This window comes from Typopeltis vanoorti, chromosome 18 (assembly GCF_054136105.1).
Source record: "Typopeltis vanoorti isolate ZY-2024b chromosome 18, IOZ_Tvanoo_1.0, whole genome shotgun sequence".
Classification (NCBI taxonomy): domain Eukaryota; kingdom Metazoa; phylum Arthropoda; class Arachnida; order Uropygi; family Thelyphonidae; genus Typopeltis; species Typopeltis vanoorti.
In genome coordinates this window covers 110,589,187-110,606,796 of record NC_143566.1, presented here as the reverse complement: position 1 = coordinate 110,606,796, position 17,610 = coordinate 110,589,187, and positions in this window count along the sequence as shown.

The following is a 17,610-nucleotide window of genomic DNA, read 5'->3' as shown; positions in this document are numbered from 1 at the left end:
AAGTCATTTTTAAAGGTTTCTAACAATAATAATTATTTTCTGTGATGCTTAACTCCCACAGGCACATACACTAAAACCTTCACATTTAAACGCGTGCTGGACTCCAGGAAAATCGGACACTTTAGTCAGGCTGTGTCAAGTCTTAAGAAGATTGAAGTGTTCATGGAAAAGTCTGATTAAGCTCACAGAAACATCTGTTGAGAATGTAACCTTTCAATCTGTCTTCTTATAATGAAGAAAAAGCATATTATTATTATTATTATTATTATTATTATTATTATTATTATTATTATTATTATTATTATTATTATTATTATTATTATTATTATTATTCACGTCATACCTCCATTCATTTCAAAGACTCTGCAACACAAACATTCCATCCCTATTTACAACGCAAATTACCCCTCTCTTCTTGAATAATAAGAATTTTGTATGTGATGGTATCTATTCAGTTTGTTGTATGCTGAACGAAAATCCAGAGTTTCCAAGAGAAAAACTCTATTGTCTCACTTCACTCAACAGGATGATTTATTCTGTAAAAGATGAGATTCGAAATCAGTTATTTCCAGTGGAAGGCACATTGTGCTGTCGTTCTTGTTATGAGCAACGGAAACATAACATGATAAGAAATGAGTTACATTAACTAAAAATTCACACGTATAACACTGTAATTAAATTTTAATAATATGTCGACATTTCGTCTTAAGTATCTTAAGACATCATCAGCACAGTTGTTATAAATAATACTAGGAATTACATTCATGGGAATAGTCAGTGCGCATGCTTACATTATTGGAATCTCCTCAATGCTTACAGTAACATGTTTAAAAACTAAAAAAATCGGCTGTTAATTTAAAATTGAATTAAAATATATCTGATAAATTTATTTTATACAATAAAAAAATCAGCTAACACCTTTTTGTTCTCGCATATTGAGCAAGCGATCCCGTTTAGCCTTATTTAACTTTTGGAGACTGAGTGGCAGTCTCCAAAAGTCAATCTCCACCAGTAGCCTATCAGAGATAGCTGGCCCAAGGCTATCACTAATTAATCGGTACACAGTGAAGAAGGTGGCTAGCAAGTGACAAAATTTCGTGTTCCCTAACCCTGACAATATTTTTAATGTCTGAAAATAGTGTGGGTTCGACGGCCGATTTTCTTCAGTTTCTGGGACAAAATATCCTAGTTTCTGGGAGAAAACCACCGTTTACCCATGTCAGAGATCGACTAACTCTGCAACCGATCGAAAAAAGGCTTAGAAAATGTTCCTCTAGTCGGCCACTAGATTCGAACCAAAATCTTTCGCCGTGTGGTCAGCGCTGTAGAGTACAAACGCCACTTCAACAGGCTCATCAGCCTGCCCATGCCAAAGATCAACTTACTCGTGAACCGATCGAAAAAACCTTAGTAAATTTCCTTTAGAATCCTCTTGTTGACTAGAATTGAACTTGCAACGCTCTTTCATCAGCACACGTCACTTCCACTGATTATAAGGCAGAAAGTTATTTTTTTATGTACACAGATTTATACAATTCAGGATAATAATTTCTCAGACCTTTAGAATAGTGAGACAGTCATTGCGGTTAAGATTGTGTCTGTGACGTAGGGCATCGGCACTTTCTTTATATAAACGCTAATGTTTATATAAGGATCTATGTAGCAGCTTTGTGTTTTTCCATTGAATCCTATGGTTAGGGTTTTCAACTCCATGTTGAACGAAGCCAGATTTGTGTGGTTTGATCAAACGGATGTATCTTGATGTTCAGATGTGCGTTTACATATATTTTTTTTGTTTGTCCATAGAACGACATCTTACAAGAACATGGAAACTTCATATATGCCAAGTAGCATCGTAGGTGACAGTTTGTCTTTTGGAGAAGGTAGTAAATTGTGGATTTGGTTGATTGGTTTGTTAAAAAACACAGCTCAAGGAACTCAACAAGTTACTGGACGAAACAACATCAATAGATCAGGAAATCATAAAAATACTCAGAGCATACCATGCTAGGCCTCCTAAAATACGCGAAAACAACTGTCCGCTGAGACATATTGTGGATTTTATAAGCAGCCACTTTTAAAATATCAAGATTCTTGTCTAACCTTCTCCGTCCTTTCATAGGCCACTCAGCTTCATCAAGTAAAAATTTTACACAAAAATAAAAGACATCAAACTGTCAGAAACAGACATGCTAATAGGCTTCGACATTGTCTTTCTTTTCACTAAGATTCCTTAGAAAGAGACAATAGAACTGTTAACTCAAAAAATTTCCATCCAATATTGTGGAACTATACAAATTTGCTATCACATCCGGATACTTCCCTTGGAAAGTCAAAATTTATAAACAAGAGGAGGGAACAGTAATTAGCTCTTCCTTATCCCCAAACTTAGCAAACCTTTTTCTGGAACACCTAGAACATAAAATTTCTGCTCTGGAACCAAAACCAAAAATTTCGCTTCGATATGTGATGACGTCTTTGCAGTCTGCAGTCAATCTGATCAAGAACTATACTCATTTCTAGATAAGATCAACAACCTTCATCCTTGCATCAAATTCACATTTCAAAGAGAATCATCACAATATCTCATTTCTTTAAATTCACGTCCAACGTAAATAAGATGATTTCATCTCCTTCTCTGTCTATCGAAAACCGACTTTTTCAGCTCATTACCTCTGCAATTTATCTTCTCACCATCCATCGCCAAAAATATGTCATCATAAAATCTTTGGTATCCAGAGTACAAAATGTTGTTCTACTGAAAAAATATTTTTAAAACAAGAATCGAAAATTATTAAAGATACAGCCTTATTAATTGGATACAACACAAAAATCATCAGGCACTTCCCAACACATCAACTCCAGACAGGATGAAGAAGCCCATAGGATTCCTATCAAACACATCTCTGAATGTCTGTCAAAAATCATGAAGAAATACAAATCCGCTGCTACTTATAAACCAAACCATAATCACAATTTACTACCTTTTCCGATAGACGAACTCTCACTTATGATGCTACCTGGCATATAGGAAGTTCCATCTTCTTGTAAGATGTTGTACTACGGACAAACTGGAAGATATATAAGTAAACGCATATCTGAACATTGAGACACATCTGTCTGATCAAACCACACAAATCTGGCCTCGTTCAACATGGAGTTGAAAACCCTAATCATATGATTCATTGGAAAAACACCAAGCTGCTACATAGATCCTTATGTAAACATGAGCGTTTATATAAAGAAAGTACCAAAGCCTTACTTTGCAGACTCAATCTTCATTGCAATCACTGTCTCAAAGTCTTGGAAATTATTATCCTCAATTGTATAAATAAATAAGGGCTTGTGTGGCTCACTGGAACTGGTGTTGCACTCCTGAGCACTAAACCGCACGAAGATAGAATTCGAGTGCAAGTCTAGTCGCTGACTAGAGGATATTTTACTAAGCCTTTTATCTATCGGTTCCCAAGTTAGTTGATCTCTGGCATGGGAAAAGAAGGTTTTTTCATCCTGTAAACTCACGAAAATCGCTCGTAGAACCCACACTATTTCAGACATTAAAATATTGTGTTAGGAACCACAAGACGGATGGGGGGGCTCTTGTTCAGTCGTATCTTCACGACAGGGCTGCTTAATTAGTGATAGCTTTGAGCCAGCTATTTCTGATTGGCTACCAGTGGAGATTGAATTGTCAATTCAGTCTCCAAAAGTTAGATAAGGCTAAAACGGCCTCGCCTACTCCCTATACGAGTATAAAAAGGCATTAACTAATTTTGTTTGTATAAAATTAATTTATGAGATATATTAAGAATTAAATATGCTACTGTATGCATAGAGGGATTCCAATGTAGGCATGCGCACTGACTGCCATCATTCCTTTAAATGTAATTCCTAGTATTGTTTGTAACAACTGTAGGTGGAGAGTGATGAATTCGGGGTGAATTCTGATCATTGGTTAGGATGGCAGCTAGTGTGTTAGTGTTTCGTATCGTGTATTATTGATGATGAATTGTGAATTTAATTGATATGTTTTAGCGATTTTTTATGTTTATTCATTGTAATAGTAGTTAATAGCTTGCTGTTATAAACAGTCGCTTAATTTTCGTCAGTGCATTATCCAGCATCAACAGAGTGCTCGATCATCAGAGCAGGTAAGACTTTTATTTCATCTTCAAAAACATTTTTCAGGCCCTCTCCTGTTCCCTGCCCTCTGCAGCACTTGGTGGTTGAAGGGACAAGGCAGCTCCTTCCCCTACTTCAAGTCTAAATTTAATTATGGATTAATCATATGAGGATCCCTCTTTCAAAGAACTTCTAGCTATTTTTCGGCAAATTGGTAACATTTTGCACACGAAATGGCCAGGAAGAGTTGAAGTTCATCAGATTATGGAGGTTGAGACAGAAGACCCTCAAACCTCCGAAATTTCTCCTCACAGTACACATGACAACGTCACAACAACTGACATAGATTCCAATGATTATCAGGAAGTCAGCAGAAAGAAAGAGTCTCTTGCTGCAGAACCTGAATTTGCACCTCAAATGGACACATCAGCACTATCTAATGCAAGAACAGAGACAAATATATCGACACGGCCAAAAGAGAGGATTCCACCAGTTGTCTTGCGATCTAAGGAAAAACGGTCGTTGCTTGCAGAGACGATGAAGAACAATAACATCAAGTTATCATCAGCCAAAAACACTGATGATGGAGTCCGCATACAGCCCGAAGGAACAACGGACTACCGCCAGCTCACCAGACTTATGGATGATCATAAATTCCCTTATCATACTTACCAACTAAAAAGTGAAAAGAACCTTAAGGTAGTGATCAGAGGTTTGGTAGAAAACATAACATCAGAGGAGATAGCTACTGATCTCAGATTACAAGACTTGGAACCAATCAAGATTTCTCGAATGTATCGGGCAGATAAGCGCCCCATGCCTCTGGTCTTAGTAGAGATCAGTAAAGATCAGAGAGAAATTTACGATCTTAGAATAGTCTGCAACTTGGTCATCAAAACCGAGCCACTGAGAAGAAAGGCGTCGGCTGGTCAATGCCATCGCTGCCAAAAATTTGGGCATGCACAAATGTTATGCAGAGCAGACTACAAGTGTTCTATACAGATAATTCCTCGCACACTTGCGTCAAGCCAAAGTCCACACCTGCTAAATGTGCGAACTGCAGTGGCCCACATCCTGCTAATTACAAGGGTTGTTCTCTCCACCCATCCAACCTTCAAAAACCTAGACAGGAGTTAATTCAGCCCACGCAGAAAAATATTGTGAGATCTGTGCCTGAAATCAAAGCACGAAAAGTTACACCAGATAAATCTTATGCTTCTGTGGTTTCCTCACGTAACACCGAGGTACTCCCTGCAGCTAGCAGTCAAAATTCCTCAGCAATTCTCGCTGCTTCACTAGGGGAGATGCTAATGGCCTTCAGCAAAACAAATCCAAGCCAGGCCGATACCAACAAATTCCTTAGGAATACTCAAGTCATCTTCTCCATGATTAATGACTAATCCAGCTTCAACATGAAATTCTATACAGATAATATTCTGGAATGTAAACGGTCTCAACAACAAAAATTTGGAATTACAGGAACTTACAGATCACTTACAAATTGATATTCTCCTCATTAATGAGACTCACTTACGTCCCTGCGATATCCCAAACTCAGAAACTACTCATTACTTAGAAATGACAGACTCAGTGCCAGAGGTGGAGGCACTGCCATCTTTGTCAGAAGAAACATCCGCTATAATGAGATTAAGAAGACTACTACATCTAACCTCGAGGAGACAGGCATAGAAATTCATACCAACAATGCAGGCAGCTTAAAGATTTATTCTGTATACAACCCCCCCCTGGCAAACCTTTACTCCTCTCTGATCTCTCTCAGCTACTAGATACAAATGAAGCAATAATTGTAGCAGGAGATCTCAATTCTAAGCATCCTTTATGGAACAGCAAGAGTTTTAACAACAACGGAATGATCTTCTACAATTTTGCCTTAAAGAGAAATATTGTTATTGCAGGCCCAATCGAGCCAACACATTATGGAGCAATCGGCAGACCTGATGTTTTGGATATTGCTATTTTTAACAATATTTGTCATAAATTTCAACTTCAAGTGGTTGATGAGCTCAGCTCAGATCACAATCCAGTACTTTTAAGTTTAGGGGGGGGAGCCTGAGCTCATTCCCAACCAATCCCACACTAACTTTGCAAAATTCAAGGCTAAAATGAACACTATCATAGATTCAGTACCTACTATCTCCACCTGTGAAGAAATTGACGTGGCAGTCAGCAATCTTGAATGTAAAATACACGCTGGCTTATCCACAGCTTGTTCTATTTCCACCCCAGCTGAAGTCAAGTCACTTCCTGAAGATATCCCTGTTCTGATCTGGAACAAAAATAGACTCAGACGCCGCTATCACAACACACTATCTCCGCAAGACCGTCGAGAACTAAATAGAGCATCCAACCAAGTTCATTACGCATTAAAAGATCACAAAAACCAGCAATGGGAAAGAAAACTCTGTTCTCTCAAAGCTGAAGATAATTCACTGTGGAAGTTGACTAAAGCTCTCCGTACAGATCGCTCTAACATCCAGCCCATTCACGGAGAAAGAGATCTTGTTTACAGAGATAATGAAAAAGCGGAAGCTTTCGTTGATGCCCTCCAGCTTCAGTGCCGTCCTAATTATACGCATGCTGATCTGACCTTCATAGAGAGGATACACCGTCGTGTACGCTCTGCGCTTCGGAAACCTTGTAGCTGTGAAAAGATCTGTCCCACCTCACCTAAAGAGGTCTATTCAATCATTAGGAAGCTTAAAAACAAAAAAGCCCCTGGTCCAGATGAAATTACCAACAAAACAATTAAAGCCCTCCCACACAAAGCTGTCATGCATCTAGTAGCCATTATTAATGCAATTCTGAGATTAAATTATATCCCCCTCAAGATGGAAACAAGCTGATATATTCCTTATTCTCAAGCCTGGTAAGGCACCCCAAATGCCACAGAGCTATAGACCTATCAGTCTTTTATCATGCTTAGGAAAAATCGCAGAAAGAGTCATTCTCAACCGACTTAATGAGGAGGTGAATAAAAATAACATAATTCCGAAAGAACAATTTGGTTTCCCTACCGGACATAGCACTACACAGCAAATTCACAGACTGACTGAATTCATCACTACAGGCTTTAACTGGAAACAGCACACAGGAGCTGTCTTTTTAGATGTTGCAAAAGCATTTGATAAGGTGTGGCACAAAGGTCTCATCTATAAATTAATTACAGCCAATATCCCTCTTTACCTTACTAAAATTATTAACTCCTTTCTACAGGACCGTAAAATCCAGGTCAAGTTGCACGGAATTCGATCCTCACTGAAAAAATCACTGCTGGTGTCCCTCAGGGCTCGTTGCTCTCACCGCTGCTTTTTAACATCTTTGTTTCTGATGTTCCTAGCACACCACTAACCATTCTCTTCACAAGAAGACAAGCATCTCACTCTGGAGATGCTTGTCTTCTTGTGATTCTTGTTTCTGATGTTCCTAGCACACCACTAACCATTCTCTTCACAAGAAGACAAGCATCTCACTCTGGAGAAGTTAAACTTTTTAACACAGCCATCCCATGGAGATCTAGTACCAAATATCTAGGCATTCAGCTTGATAACCATTTATACTTTAACTCCCACATAGTTTATGCATGCAAAAAAGCAAACTCTGCAATTTTACAACTCTATTCTCTCCTCAATAGAAGTCAAGTTAGCACTGAAAACAAACTACGGATTTATAAAACAATTATCAGACCATCGTTAACTTACGGATCTCCAGCCTGGGGTCACACTTCCCCCACCAACATCAACAAGCTACAAGTTATTCAAAACAAGTGCCTCCGTATGATTTTTAACGCTCCGTGGTTTGTCAGAAATGCTCTCTTACACCGTGATGCCGATATTGCAGATATTCCCACGTTCCTCCATAACAGTGCTGCTGCTTATTTTGCCAAAGCAGCTGTTCATCCAAATCAACTCATTCGAGAGTCTTCTAACTATGACGAACACGACAGATGGAAACATAAGCGCCCGAAAACAGCTCTGCTTATCGGTTCAGGTGCCTCCATACAGTCCTAAATAGGGTGAGCCAAGTGCTCGCTAATCTTTAAAGCAAGACTATTTCATAGAGACAAAGGGATTGGAGTCCTTGGGACTGATATCCATCATGCCACATCAGTTATCAGTTCAACTATACTGAATGATGTCTTAAGATACTTAAAACGAAATATCTACACATTATTAAAATTTAATTACCGTGGTATACGTGGGAATTTTTAGTTATGAAGACTACACAGGCAGGTTTTACTCTATAATGACTTACATTGTGTGTTTTAATAATTTGAATGATTAATCTTGCTTGAAATTGGGGTCTTGTAATATATTAATTACCATTAGGTTATTACTACAGCGTTATTAAAACAATAGTCGCATACCTGTTTAAGATGTGAAAGAATGAACCCACATGTAATGGCCACTTATATAAATGATCAGAAACATTTCTTTTCTAATCCTTTATATAAGGCAACCAAATAAATTATTAGAAACATTTATTTAATACAGTGCTAGACCACGTGTAACCCGAAACGTAAAACATGAAAAACAAGACTTCATAAAAATATTGATTATCCTCTATACTCAGTCACGGATAAAATATCAAGGTCATTATGTCAACAAAATATAAAGATTGTCTTCAATCCCCTCAACACGATGTACAATCTGAAATTATCTCATCCATTTCTCAAAAAATCTAGTATCTACAACACCTACTGTGCCTGTGGTTTACACTACATAGGACAGACATTCGGGTTGAGAGAAATATACCAATCTGAATTGATCAAGAACGTAGAATACAAAAAGAAATACAAATCAAAACTGGCAACATACAGAACTCAAACAATCGTCGTGTATTATGGCATCATCACCATCATCATCATACGTATTAAGGATTTCGGCCTAGCATGGCCTGTTCCGGCCTTAGAAGTCATCGTTGAATCGTTTAAGAGGACGTCCTGGTTTTCGTTTTCCTAATGGCTTGTACTTTAAGGCTTGTTTTAGTAATCTTTCTGTTTTCATTCTTTGAACGTGTTCCATCCATTTATATTTATATTTTTAAATATTTTCTATTACTGGTTCTTGCTTTAATTCTTTCATAATATCGTCGTTTCTTTTGTGATCAAATAGGGTATACTTTGCAGTTTTTCTCATAAACTTCATATCTGCTGTTGTTAATCTTTGTTATTCTTTTTGTTTTATTGTCCAGATTTCGCTTCCATATATTAAGACTGGTAGGGCTAATGTAGTGTATACTTTTAGTCTGGTTTGTTTTTGAACTAGGTTTGGTTTAAATATAGAGTTAATTACACCTGTTATTTTTAAATATTTTGCAATTTTTACATTTATATCTTTTTCATTTTCATATGTGATCATACATCCTAGGTAGTTAAACGAATTCACCTGTTCTAAGATCTTGTTTTTTACTATTTTAGTTGTTGCTGGATCTTGTTGCTGGAAAAATCAAAAACTATGGCCTTTAAAGGCCATAGTTTTTGATTTTTCCATTGATATTATCATACCATAATCTTCGAATATCTCATTTAGATTTAAAATAGCTTTCTGTAAGTTATCCTCCGTAGCGCAATTGGAAGAACGACGGTACATTGCGCCCTTCGATTGGAATAGGCCTCAGTTCGATTCTCGTCTCGACGGGAGGAATCTTTATCTGGTCGATTTCAATCGATGGTGAGTTAGCCGATCTCATACGGAGGTAGCAGGGTTTTTTCTCCCGGAAACTCGGGTTTTTCATCCCGCATACATACAAATCGGCCTTTCAGAACACACGCAATTTACAGACAAAAATTACTAGTTGTGGTGGTGTTGGAGGTGGGCGGTAGATGGCGTTGATTCGTAGTTGAGGTAAGGTGTAGAGATAGTTGAAGATGTCCTCCCGCGATGAGTCTTCGGACTCCTTGGAGGTATCAGGAATGATAATCATAATCATTAATCTTCAGAATTTATAATTATTATTTGGTTGTCGGCAAAGAGGAGAGTGTTTAAGTTAACTGTATGTGAAAGTTTAATTCCTTGATGTAAATTTTTACTCCATTTTATTATTATTTCGTTTAAGTAGATATTAAAAAGAGTTGCTAAGAGGGGACATCCTTGTCGACCCCTTGATTTATCTCCCTTGTATATGATAGCTCGTGATTTAATCTTATTTGTATTTGATTATTTTCATATATAGTTGTGATAGCTTTTAGGATATTATTTGGTATTTGTCTTTCTTTTAATATGTTAAATAATATGTTTCTTTTAACTTTCAAAAGATATATTTCGGTGATTACACCACATTTTTTATTATTCAGTTATATAAAACACTGAAATAATAACTTTAACTTTAATTTTTAAATAATTTCTTTTAACTTTGTCAAATGCTTTTTCAAAGTCAATAAATACAATATATGTTTCTAAATTGTATTCTCTTCTTTTCTCTATTATTAATTTTAGGCAAAAGGCCGGGACTATACATGATCGTTCTTTTCTAAATCCAATCTGTACTTCTAAAATAAAGTTATTTCATTAGTTTGCTATTTAAGATTCTGCTATATATTTTGTAACAGGGATTTAGTATACTGATACGTCTATAGTTTTTAGGGTCATCTCTATTACCTTTCTTAAAGATAGGAATCACAATTACTTTTTTCCATTCTATTGGGAGGATACCAGTCGAGTAGATTTTATTTAAAAATAATGAGTCTTTCTTTGAATCTTGTTCCTGTGGATTTATATAGTTCTGAAACTAGCTTATCTTCTCCAGGTGATTTTCCGTTTCTTGTTTCTTTCAGGCTGATTTCTAATTCTTATTCAGTTATTTTCTTTTCATTTTCGTTAATTGTTTGTCAGTTGTCTTTTTTAAAATATTTGTCTGTCCACAGTTCTGTGTAGCAATTTAGAAATTCTTCTAATTTCAATTCAGTGTTTAATTTTATGTTTTCTTTGGTATCTGCATTTAAGTGTTTCAAAATCTTATATATATTGGGTCTTATTTTATATAAATCATGTTCTAAATTAGAAACAAATTTATTCCATGATTCTCTATGTCTTTTTCTGACTTCTCTTTTAGCTATGGCTCTTATTCTTTTATATTCTATTTCATCTTCTAATCTTTTACTGCTTAACTATTTGTGATGGGCTTCTTTTTTCTTTTTGATTATTTCTTTGATTGTATCATCCCAGATCTTCAGTTTTTTTCTTTTATTGAATTTTTTGGTCTTTCCAGCTTTTATTTGCTGCTGCATTTAGTATCATTTTTATATTAAGCCATTCTATTTCTATTTCTTCATTTTGTTTTATTTTATCTAGATATTGGTTAATTCTTTGTTCATATAGCCATTGTACATTTGTGTCATTCAATAGTCTAGTTTTATAAACAAATGTTTCAATTTTTCTTTCTGTTCTTGTTACTTGTAGCCATTTAGGTGGTAATCTTAATTTTATTTTAACAAGGAAGTGGTCACTGCTTATTTCGTATCCTCGGTGAACATCTAGTGAAAATTTTGATGTCTTTTCATTTAATATGAAGTAATCTAATATTGATTTCCATCCTCTTGCTGCCCAAGTATATTTATGTATGTCTTTATGTTTATAGAAGAAATTCATTATTTTTAGGTTATTATAAACTACAAAGTCAATCAATTTTTTATCATTTCTGTTCAGAGCGTGTTCTCCATGTATTCCTATATTATTATTAATTTTCGTGTTTCCAATTCTTGCATTTAATTCTCCTGCAAAAATTATGTAATCATTTTTATTTATTTTATTATATATGTTTTGTAACTGATTATAAAAATCAATATTATCCTGTTCTCTTCCTTCTTCTGGGGCATATAATCCAACTATTGTTAAATAGCCTCTAACTATTTTTATTCTAGCTTCTATTATTCTTTCATTCCATAATTTATAATGTTTTAACTGTTTTGAAAGGGAGTTATGAATCCAAATCATGACTTCTGCTTGTGCTCTTTGGTCTCTGTCGACTCCACTGTATATCACATTAAAATTTTCAGTTCTCATAGTTCCTTTTAATTTCTTTTTTGTTTCAGTGATTACTGCTATTTTAAAATTTCTTTCATTTAATAACTGGTCTAATTCTATTTCTTTATATGCTATTCCTCTTACATTCCAGTTTGCTATGTGTATTATATTTTGTCGTTTCCATTTTCGTTTTCCCTTTTCCATTCCAGAGTAGTTTGCCATAGATTCAATCCGATTATCTTTTTCTGTCAGCTTACAAGTAGGATTATGTTCTCCATGTCAGGGGACTAGCCTGACGATGGAACAGTTCAGTGGTAGGGCTGCTACCTTAAGGCTTCTGAACTACCCTTCTTCCGAATTTAAATCCTTAGGAGGAATAGGGTATATTGAAGGGGAAAGAGTAGATTATAGAAGAAATAAAGTAAGGTTTATAGAGAGGGCATAGTTATATGGCCAGAAATGAAAAGACCCTATGGCCCTCGAGTACTCTAATAGCATAAGGGTCGTAAAATAAGAAGAGCTGGCTGATAAGGCCTTACAGGAAAGATTAAAGTAAGTGAATCTTCCTCAAAGTAGAAGAAGGAGAGGATAGATCCAGCTAGGCGTCCATGGGAGTGCCGCTTCCCTTACAATCAAGATGATTGCCCCTTATGGCCCTGTTGGTCCACGAGTCCTTATTCAGTATATTCGGACCACCCCACCATATATATATATATATATATATATATACACACACACACGCACGCGCATGTACACACACCCACACACACACACACACATGGTGGGATCCCCTATCCGCCACCTAGTGGACGCGTTCTCTAGGGGTTACAGGGTCCCCGGAGAGCGCGTCCCCTGAAACAATCGTCGTGTGTTATGGCAACAAATCAAAATGCTCTACAAAGATTAGATTATATTCAAGAGCGTTCAAGGAATCAGCTGAAATGATCAAATATCCTCAACAGCATAACAAAAAAAACAAGGGATGATTCATCCCTTGTTTTTTTTATTGCTCCCGGACGAATAAGTCTGTATTAACAAGCGAAATGTTTAAAAGCAATAACGATCGTGTTTATGTAAAATTTCTTGTCCTACTAGGTATGTGGTCACATAAATTCAGTGAGTGTGTTTCCAGGTCGCAATTATAGCTTACATAGCAAAAATAAAAAATATTGTAACACATGACAGCATTCAACAATATTTATAATATTATTGAATTAAAATTCAACATACTCGGTTCTTAAGTGCTCTTAGATCAATGGCACCCTGGGGCTGTAGCGCATTTAGCCTCCTTATCCATTGGGCTTTGAAAAAGGCATACACACAATATCTTTAGTGCACTTGTCTGCTTCAGATAACTGACATAAGCTACTTTAATGTTGATTCCCCCCCCCACCGCACGCTTTTCATGACCGCTCAAAATTCAGTTAGTGTGAATGTGACAACGTATGCTGTATAATTTTCTCTCACCTTTAGCTGTTAAAAATGCCCATAGATGCTTCTTCATATACTCATCATAGGGAATCACAGAGGCCTGTGTAGCTCAGGGGAAGTGGCGCTTAGTCGCTTGAAGTCAGACTTAAGTTCAAGTCTCTTTTCTAAGCCTTTCTTCGACCGATTCCCGAGTTAGTCAATCTCTGGCACGGGCAAGCAGGTTTTTGCTACCGGAAACTTGGGTTTTTTTATCTCGCAAACTCAAGAAAATCGACCGTAGTACCCACCTTATTTCAGACAGTAACATATCTTGTTAGGTTTAGGTACCAAGAGATGGCATATATCTATAATTAGGGATAGATATGGGCCAGCTATCTCTGATTGACTACCGGTGGAGATTGAACTGCCTACTCAGTCTCCAAAAGCTAGATATTTTTATTATTTTTTTTTTCGTATATGACTATTCAATTCGTGCTTTTAAGGCAAGTTTTGCTTTATCTGATTTACAGTTGTGTAAACCAGATAAATAAATATGAATGTCTTGATATTTCTACCAAGACTGTGTAGCTCAGTAGAAGTGGCGTTTGCACTCTTCGGCGCTTGACTGAACAAAGAAAGGATTTGGTAGTTCAAATCTAGTCGCCGACTAGAGGAAATTTTTCTAAGCCTTTTTTCAACCGGTTCCCGAGTTAGTCGATCTCTGTCACGGGCTAGCGGGTTTTTTCTCCCGGAAACTCGGGTTTTTCGTCCCGTAAACTCAAGAAAATCGACTGTCGAACCCACACTGTTTTCAGACATTAAAAATATTGTGTTAGGGTTAGGGACCACGAGATAGCGACACTAGCTTTCCGCCTTCTTCACTGCGTACCAATGAATCAGCGATAGCCTTGGGCCAGCTATCTCTATGAGTGGAGATTGAACTGCCCACTCAGTCTAAAAAATTTATATAGGGTAAATGGCCCCGCCTACTCCCTATACGGGACCAAATAGGCGTTAGCTGATTGTTTTTTGTTTTTTTTTTATATTTCACCATAAGTTTATAACTATTTATATCAAATAAATGAGATAAATAATAAATAAATTTAATTCAAATAAACACGTGCTCAAAAATGATTTCTGAATGATGCCAAACAAAAATTCAGATTGGCAATCAGGTGAAAAGTAGATGTCCTTTCTGAAAAGAAAAGAAAAAAGAAACTTTCATGAAGTGAGAAAATGTTGTCTGGCGAAACTATGCATATCCTGAATAAATAATGAAACAATTTGATAGAAATCAGCCTTCTAAAGACAGAAGCTATTGAAATTGATATTTTCTGGAAAACAGAAAATATCAATTTCATTCACATCATGAACTTTTAGAACAGATATATATGCACAACGGGAGAACAGATCAAGAGGACGACCATGATCGAGATGCGCTGATGATGTTAGTTACAGGAGGATGAAAATTAACGGTCAATGAAATCGAAGATTCCACAGGCTGGCTTGGAAGAGGATTGTTTGAACCTCATTGTACTTTAAATCCCATAAGGATAATATATAGAACATGGTTATGAATTTGCTTTTCAGACAATATTTATAACCAAACCACGAATGTGGATGAAATACAATATATTAATTATATTAAACTTAATGTTTAGCCCGTGATATTTCAATAGTGTATTTCACTTCAATGTTTTATTTTTAGGTTTAATAAAGTTTTTTATTGGTTTTCATCAATGGTCATTATAGCAATTTGAAAATAATATAACTTTGGGGTAATTGGCTGCCTTAAGCGCTTCCACAGCATAATTGGATAAACAACAGAACTTGTGTCCTTCGATTGGAAAAGACCTAGGTTCGATTCTCGTCATGAAGGGAGGATTCTTTATATTCTTCAATTGAAAAAAGTGAGTTTGCTGATTTCATACGTAGGTAGGGTTTTTCATTCCGTATGCCGGCAAATTGGCAGCAAGAACACACAATTTACAGACAAAAAAATACTGTTTATGGTGGGAGTGTTAGTTGATATTAGTAGTGTCATTACTTTGTAATTGGAGAACTAAGGTATATGGGAGATGGTAAGTTGTATGTAGTGGAGTGGAGTAGAGCACAATCTTACAATGAGTCCTTGGGGTGTCACGTTGCAATAATAATAATAGTAGTATTGCTTCTTCTCAATGTCTTGGTTCATTGATAACTTCGACTTCACTTAATGTAAAAGCAGGCTGTACATGATCTTCAAAAAGTTAGTACTAAAGGAGTTCCACCTATTTTCTATAAAAATAAAAACATAAGATTTATTTATATCTTGAAATGCTCATTTCATAAACATCTTTTAACTTTTGATTTGACTTCTTTAATGCTGGTATAACAAGCATTTAATTTGAATACCGTATAAAATATATGATGAATCTTAACAAGCCATTTTAACTAGTGAGAAAAAATAACTTGTTCAAAGATTGGCTGACGAGTTACCTAATATTGAGTTGACATGAGTTTTTCATCTTGCAACAGATACACCGAGTTTCCGCCAAACAACTAAAATCAATCTGCACTGAAGCAAAAAACAATTCTCTTGACTGTGTTTGTTGTCGTGATTCTGTTACTTGGCATAGTGCAAAACTCTATCACCTCCTCATGAGATGGGCTAACTCTTCACCAGTTAAAATAATTTGTTAAGTCTCCTCGTGTTATAGACACTATTCAGTATTCAAACACATTCCTTGTGGTGGGAGTTGGCTACTATACCATAAACACTAGGAAAATCTATCGTCAGACTGGATGAAAACCTAAAAATTTTAACAATATACAAGCTGGCCTTAAACCGATTGGACCCAATCAAAATTTTAAAACTTTGGAGAGATTGCTGAACAAGATGTAAGAAAAAGCAGTTTATTTTTCACTTTGTAATCAATAAATATATTATTTAATTTTTAATATTGTTTAATAGCATCACTCAGTCTCCAAAAGTTAGATAGGGCTAAATGGCTTCGCCTACTCCCCGTATACGGGAATAAAAAGGCGTTAGCTGATTTTTTTTTAATAGCATACATTCCTAATTATCTTCAACGAGGCACTCCACCAAAATTATCGGAATTCCAACAGCATTTGCTGGCCTTGACTGAACAGGAAGATGTATATGTGAGAAGTGGGTTTTGTAGCAAATAAAGCAAAATAAATAAATTAAATTAAATTAAAATGAAAAATAATTTCTTGTCGTTTTTCGTTTTATAATAATAAAACACAAACTAAATGAGCAGTTTAATTACTGATTTTTTAAACAAGGAGATATTTTATCTGATTATCGTAGTTTCTGTTCACCAATATCTACAATGTGACATGTACTCATACCTATTTCATATGGAAGCATATAACGAGTTATACTACAAATTATTATTATTATTATGGGCAGCTGCAAGGTGTCCTTAGTCTCATTGAGGGAGGCCCAACATCATGTCAAGAACAACTATTCAACATTCACACAGCGTTTATCATACTTCACCTTGTACTTATTTACAGTCATGGCACCCACAACAGATTCTGGCAGCTTATTCCACTCATTTACCACTCTCCAAGTAAAAAAAAAACCTAGCTCTAACACCCTTGCTGACCACACTCTTACCAAGCTTCCATGGATGGCCCCTAGTCCTCCTACTACAAGTCCTATTCTCAAAAATATCTTCTGTATTAATCTTATAGAACCCTTCAGTAATCTGAATGTCTCAATCATATCACTCCTTTTCCGCTTATCAATCAATTTCTACAGCCCACAAATCTTCAACCTGTTTTCATAATTTTCATTCCATAGACCCTATCATATTGGTCACTCGTCTCTAGATCCTCTCCACTTCCTCCCCATCAAGAAGAAACCCTGGCGCCCATATCTGGGCACAGTAGTCTATATGGGGACTTTTCAATGCTCGATACAGGGGAACAATAACCTTGTCTCTGCTCGTTAAAGTGTTTTTCAGCAACCAGGTGATTTGATGAGCTGATTTTGCCATATTTGCGATGTTTCCCCTAAACCTCAACTCCCTATCCACCAACACTCCCAAATCCCTGGCCTCCTCAATCTCCTGGAGTACAGTTCCAC